The sequence below is a fragment of the Sardina pilchardus genome, chromosome 18, assembly GCF_963854185.1.
Source record: "Sardina pilchardus chromosome 18, fSarPil1.1, whole genome shotgun sequence".
Taxonomy (NCBI): domain Eukaryota; kingdom Metazoa; phylum Chordata; class Actinopteri; order Clupeiformes; family Clupeidae; genus Sardina; species Sardina pilchardus.
Genome location: NC_085011.1, coordinates 2,064,409 through 2,071,908, shown reverse-complemented (window position 1 = coordinate 2,071,908; position 7,500 = coordinate 2,064,409). Strand labels below are relative to the sequence as shown.

Sequence of the window (7,500 nt, the reverse complement as noted above, 5' to 3'; positions counted from 1 at the left end):
TTTCAAGAACTGACATTATTTCCCTGTAAAAAAATCTTTACTGAGAATGAAATGTACAGTAAAGGTGGGTCATGTTGTAAAGAAGGCTTTAGTCACTAGGAATGAAATGTACAGTAAAGGTGACTCATGTTATATGTATATATATAGAAGGCTTTAGTCACTAGGAATGAAATGTACAGTAAAGGTGGGTCATGTTATATGTATATATATATATATAGAAGGCTTTGGTCACTAGGAATGAAATGTACAGTAAAGGTGGCTCATGTTATATGTATATATATATATAGAAGGCTTTGGTCACTAGGAATGAAATGTACAGTAAAGGTGGCTCATGTTATAGTGAAGGCTTTAGTCACTAGGAATGAAATGTACAGTAAAGGTGGCTCATGTTATATGTATATATATAGAGAAGGCATTGGTCACTAGGAATGAAATGTACAGTAAAGGTGGCTCAAGTTATATGTATATATATAGAAGGCATTGGTCACTAGGCTCATGTTATATGTATATATATAGAAGGCTTTGGTCACTAGGCTCATGTTATATGTATAGAGAAGGCATTGGTCACTAGGCTCATGTTATATGTATATATATAGAAGGCTTTGGTCACTAGGCTCATGTTATATGTATAGAGAAGGCATTGGTCACTAGGCTCATGTTATATGTATAGAGAAGGCATTGGTCACTAGGCTCATGTTATATGTATATAGAAGGCATTGGTCACTAGGCTCATGTTATATGTATATATATAGAAGGCTTTGGTCACTAGGCTCATGTTACTGTATATGTATAGAGAAGGCATTGGTCACTAGGAATGAAATGTACAGTAAAGGTGGGTCATGTTATAGAGAAGGCATTGGTCACTAGGCATTTGCCCAGGCCACCCGTGTCCACTCACAGTTAGGGAAGAGGGAAGTGAGAGTCCCAGCTCGTCTCCTCTGATGTCTATATGTGGCAGTAGTGTGTGTGTGTGTGTGTGTGTGTGTAGTCATAGCCAAACAATGCAGAGCTGGCAGAGTTCTTCCTAGAACAAAAAAAACGGAAACCAAGAGACCAACGATGTCAGTCACGGAAGCGCGGTGCTACCCAGTTAACCGTACGCCCGCGCCCGCGCTCTAGCCACTACTAGTCTAGAGCCCTGAACACCACTAGTCTAGAGCCCTGAACACCACTAGAGCCCTGAACACCACTAGAGCCCTGAACAACACCACTAGTCTAGAGCCCTGAACACCACTAGTCTAGAGCCCTGAACACCACTAGTCTAGAGCCCTGAACACCACTAGAGCCCTGAACACCACTAGAGCCCTGAACAACACCACTAGTCTAGAGCCCTGAACACCACTAGTCTAGAGCCCTGAACACCACTAGTCTAGAGCCCTGAACACCACTAGAGCCCTGAACAACACCACTAGTCTAGAGCCCTGAACACCACTAGTCTAGAGCCCTGAACACCACTAGAGCCCTGAACAACACCACTAGTCTAGAGCCCTGAACACCACTAGTCTAGAGCCCTGAACACCACTAGAGCCCTGAACACCGAGCCCTGAACACCACTAGTCTAGAGCCCTGAACACCTCTAGTCTAGAGCCCTGAACACCACTAGAGCCCTGAACACCACTAGTCTAGAACTGAACACCACTAGTCTAGAGCCCTGAACACCACTAGTCTAGAGCCCTGAACACCACTAGAGCCCTGATCACTACTAGTCTAGAACTGAACACCACTAGTCTAGAGCCCTGATCACCATTAGAGCCCTGACCACCACTAGTTTAGACTGAACACCACTAGTCTAGAGCCCTGAACACCACTAGTCTAGAGCCCTGAACACCACTAGAGCCCTGAACAACACTACTAGTCTAGAGCCCTGAACACCACTAGAGCCCTGAACACCACTAGTCTAGAGCCCTGAACACCACTAGAGCCCTGAACACCACTAGTCTAGAGCCCTGAACACCACTAGTCTAGAGCCCTGAACACAACTAGTCTAGAACTGAACACCACTAGTCTAGAGCCCTGAACACCACTAGTCTAGAACTGACCACCACTTGTCTAGAGCCCTGAACACCACTAGTCTAGAACTGAACACCACTAGTCTAGAGCCCTGAACACTAGTCTAGAACTGAACACCACTAGTCTAGAGCCCTGAACACCACTAGTCTAGAGTCCTGAACACCACTAGAGCCCTGAACACCACTAGTCTAGAGCCCTGAACACCACTAGTCTAGAACTGAACACCACTAGTCTAGAACTGAACACCACTAGTCTAGAGCCCTGATCACCACTAGTCTAGAACTGACCACCACTAGTCTAGAGCCCTGAACACCACTAGTCTAGAGCCCTGAACACCACTAGTCTAGAGCTGAACACCTCTAGAGCCCTGAACACCACTAGTCTAGAGCCCTGAACACTAGTCTAGAGCCCTGAACACCACTAGTCTAGAGCCCTGAACACCACTAGTCTAGAGCTGAACACCACTAGTCTAGAGCCCTGAACACCACTAGTCTAGAGCCCTGAACACCACTAGTCTAGAGCCCTGAACACCACTAGTCTAGAGCTGAACACCACTAGAGCCCTGAACACCACTAGTCTAGAGCCCTGAACACCACTAGTCTAGAGAGCCCTGATCACCACTAGAGCCCTGAACACCACTAGTCTAGAGCTGAACACCACTAGAGCCCTGATCACCACTAGAGCCCTGAACACCACTAGTCTAGAACTGAACACCACTAGTCTAGAGCCCTGAACACCACTAGTCTAGAGCCCGGAACACCACTAGTCTAGAACTGAACACTACTAGTCTGGAAAATATGTGGAAAGTAAAGAGCCTCCGCACATGGAGGAGAGGTCAGTGTGTTCAAGAGAGTCCTCTCGAGTGTTTCTAGTTCTGGGATGATTCCCACAAGGGACATTATTTATATGTGTGCTTCCAGGCTGTGTGTATCGCTCTCTCTCTGTTTCCTGTCTGAGCTGCAGTACACCCCAAATGTTTTCTCAAACGCACCGTTCCTCAAACTGATGCCTCCATGTTAATTAGCATGGAGCTTTACAGAACATCACAGATAAGCAGGAGAAGTGTTGTGAGGGCAAGCTATCCATCAGAACAACCTCGAGCATAATGAGCTCATGAATGCACACTTGCACAAACACAAACATGCTGAATACGGAATCAACCAAATGATGCTTACAGCTTTGTGTGATGTTCACTCGAGACAAACATGTGCTGGCGCATGTGCATGTGCGTGGTCCACATCTAGCATCCCTTATCACTTAGTCTCTGCTAGTCATATTGCTTTTTACTTTTTACCTGAGGAAGACTCAGTAGAGTCGAAACGCGTAGGCTTATCCAAATGCAATAAAGGATTTGTAACTTTTTTCACTATATCGGTGTGCCTCGGACTTTTGACTGCCTTCAACACAGCACAGCGTTTCTTTATACAGGACAGTCACAATTTTTTCAATTGCTTTTTACTTTTGTTTGATTGATCGGAGGTTTTCAAGGAAGCTCTTACGGCCCTGTGTGTGTGTGTGTGTGTGTGTGTGTGTGTTAGATTGATCGGAGGGTTTGAAGGAAGCTCTTGTGGCCCTGATAGACTGGTGGGGGTTGAGAGACATCTCCATCCTCTTCCTGGTGTTGTCTGTTTATGTTGTGTTGGGTCATGGGAGTGTGTGTGTGTGTGTGTGTGTGAGTGTGAGTGTATACAGTATATGCTCTATGTTTGTGTGGTGTGTGTGTGTGTGTGTGTGTGTGTGTGTGTGTGTGTGTGTGTGTGTGTGTGAGTGAGTGTGAGTGTATACAGTATATGCTCTGTGTTTGTGTGGTGTGTGTGTGCTATATGGGCTATAGGAGTGTGTGTGTATTGTGCGGGGCTATAGGAGTATGTGTGTGTGTGTGTGTGTGTGTGTGTGTGTTGGGTCATGGGAGAGCCCTGTGTGTGTAGGTCAGACTGGCGGCGGACATGGCGACCCCAATCTTCTGCTTCCTGTGCTGAGATCAGTAGCTCTGCCCTGCCGTCTGTGTGTGTGTGTGTGTGTGTGTGTGTGTGTGTGTGTGTGTGTGTGTGTGTGCTGGATTGGCGTTTCCTTAGATAACACAGTCAGGGCAGCTTGTCCAAAATGTCGCCCACTCAAAAGTTACTCACAAACTAGGAGTATTTACGTGTGTGTGTGTGTGTGTGTGTGTGTGTGTGTGTGTGTGTATTTCACACTGGTATAGGAACATTTATGGATGTGTGTGTGTGTGTGTGTGTGTGTGTGTGTGTATTTCATACTGGTATAGGAACATTTATGAATATGTGTGTGTGTGTGTGTGTGTGTGTGTGTGTGTGTGTGTGTATGTATGTGTGTGTGTGTTTGCATTTGTGTATGTATGTGTGTGTGTGTGTATTTGTGTATGTGGGGGGGGATGGGGTGGGGGGCATGTTAGGTAAGGTAAAGTAAGATAACTTTGTTTATACAGCGCATTTTTACCCATTGCAACCCAAAGGGTCCTAACGCAAACAGCATAGCATCGCAGAGCGGCATTAGGTAATGTGTGTGGTAGGCTACAGAAAACACACACACACACACAAATACACACACCCCATACCCATTATGTAATGTGTGTGGTAGGCTACAGAAAACACACACACACACACACACACACACACACACACACACACACACACACACACACATGTGTGTGTTTGTCTACATAAAGCACACATAACACAAACAGAGACATGACAAACATATCAACAGTGAATGGGCTCCATGGTGACTGGACCAACAGCAGCACATGTGATCTGGAAGAGTCCAAGCGCAGGTTCCACTGGGCAGTAGAGTCCAAGTGCAGGTTCCACTGGGCAGTAGAGTCCAAGTGCAGGTTCCACTGGGCTATAGAGTCCAGTAGAGTCCAAGTGCAGGTTCCACTGGGCTATAGAGTCCAGTAGAGTCCAAGTGCAGGTTCCACTGGGCTATAGAGTCCAGTAGAGTCCAAGTGCAGGTTCCACTGGGCAGTAGAGTCCAAGTGCAGGTTCCACTGGGCAGTAGCCTGATGCTCTTGAAACAGACCTAACTCAATACTTAATATTACATCTATGGACAATGGACAGTGAGTGTGTCCAAGCATGCATGCATTAGAGAGAGAGAGAGAGAGAGGGAAAGGGGGAGAGAGAGAGAGAGAGAGAGAGGGAGAGAGAGAGAGTGAGAGAGAGAGAGAGAGAGAGAGAGAGAGAGAGAGAGAGAGAGAGAGAGAGAGAGAGAGAGAGAGAGTGAGAGAGAGAGGTAGTGTGTTTGTGTGTATAAGTCCATGGGGAATAGGCAGTGCTCTTGAACCGGCTGTTTTAGGGCTGAATCCTAGTATCTCTCCTTAAGGACTCACACAGGGTTTAGGGCTGAATCCTAATATCTCCCCTTAAGGACTCACACAGGGTTTAGGGCTGAATCCTAGTATCTCTCCTTAAGGACTCACACAGGGTTTAGGGCTGAATCCTAATATCGCCCCTTAAGGACTCTCAGGGTGCCTCTCATTCAGCGTTTATACGTTCTCCCTCGCTCCTCGGGCCTCGATCCTCACTGATCTACACAAAGAAAGATAGAAGAAGGGATAGACTATTCCATTGTTGCTGCCCCATCATTCTTTATGTAGATCAGTGAGGATCGAGGCCCGAGGAGCGAGGGAGGACGTATAAACGCTGCATGAGAGGCACCTTCAGTGTTTAGGGCTGAATCCTAATATCTCCCCTTAAGGACAACTGCCATAAAGCGGACGCCTGTTTGCATCAGTGAACAACTGCCATAAAGCAGACGCCTGTTTGCATCAGTGAACAACTGCCATAAAGCGGACGCCTGTTGTTTTGACGGCCTGCTTATGGGACGAGCAGCCAGCACATCGTGAGGAAAGATCAGATGAAAGTGATCATGTATGTTTGGGCCAATCGCTGATACAACCTTCAAGTCTTTTAGGGTGCAGAGCTTAGACGTTAGGGGTCAGTGTTTGTCCTGTCTTTTGATGGTGAAGGGCGTGCGTGCGTACACCTTAGGGGTCAGTGTTTGTCTTGTCTTTTGATGGTGAAGGGCGTGCGTGCGTACACCTTAGGGGTCAGTGTTTGTCCTGTCTTTTGATGGTGAAGGGCGTGCGTGCGTACACCTTAGGGGTCAGTGTTTGTCCTGTCTTTTGAAGTCTGTTGGACACTCTCAGTGGAGGAGCCTCTGACCGCCAACTCCGGTTCATATTGATCATGCTAATGGGAAATGCTAAGGGCTGTTTTTACTGGACCAGGTGCTGTGTGTGTGTGTGTGTGTGTGTGTGTGTGTGTGTGTGTGTGTGTGTGTGTGTGTGTGTGTGTGTGTGTGTGTGTGTGTGTGTGCTGTGCTGTGCTGTTTTCACTGGACCAGGGTGCTGTTTGAGGAGCAATTAGATCCACATTACCCCAGTTTGGGTGTCCCAAGGTTAGGAACACTGGTGCGTGTGTGTGTGTGTGTGTGTGTGTGTGTGTGTGTGTGTGTGTGTGTGTGTGTGTGTGTGTGTGTGTGTGTGTGTGTGTGTGTGTGTGTGTGTGTGTGTGTGTGTGTGTGTGTGTGTGTGTGTGTGTGTGTGTGTGTGTGTGTGTGTGTGAGTGTGTGTGTGTGTGTTTGTGAGTGAGTGAGTGTTTGGAAAACTTGAAGGGAACACTGGTTGTCTTTGTCTGAAGTGAATCCCAGCAATGAATTGGATTGAGACATGCTGTGTGTGTGTGTGTGTGTGTGTGTGTGTGTGAGAGAGAGAGAGAGAGAGAGAGAGAGAGAGAGAGAGAATTGGACAGAGACATGCTGACAAAGTCTTTGAACTCCAGAGTTGTGGGTTGGTATCCCCAGACTGTAACTTTTCAAATGGTATTCATAACTTAAGCCATGGGAGACACAGCTGTGTGTGTGTGTGTGTGTGTGTGTGTGTGTGTGTGTGTGTGTGTGTCAGTGGCGGTTGCTGCACATTGGAATAGGGGAAGCTCTGATAAAAATGGTCAACTATTAAATTAATATTATTGCTGCTATATTGTTATTTGAGGGGGAAATATATCCTAAAAACAGAATAGACCAAACCTAGACGAATCCGGCGCTGGATTCGTCAGATAGCCTACGTAGGGATCTGAGCACATTGCAGCTGGCTTGGTTAGATTAGAACTAATCTTACATTTTACCAGTTCACTTTGGGGGGTTAAATATGCTATTTGGTAGCCTACTAGAGTTATAGTACGTGACTATTCTACGTTCATATGCCTTGCTGTTTTATTTGGAATCTCCCATGGTGGGGAAGGCTATCAAATGGCTTATAAAATTCAAGTAAACATTAGCAATTTAGCCAAGCAACACAGTTATTATAGCGAGCTATGTGGCTAGCCTACAACTTAGCCTAAATACACAACTGAAACAAATGCAAATCACGAACTCTGTAACTCCACATTACGGGTTTATTGATAGGATATGCTGTGTACAACATGCAATAGAATTAAAAATTTGAGCTTTGCCTCTCGAGTTCACCTG

General features: G+C 46.3%; 1 protein-coding gene across 1 annotated transcript in view; it reads left to right on the top strand.

Moving 5' to 3' along the window:
• tmem26a (transmembrane protein 26a) overlaps positions 1-7,500 on the top strand; it is a 17,180-nt gene that overhangs the window by 1,774 nt on the left and 7,906 nt on the right. The window lies entirely within an intron of this gene.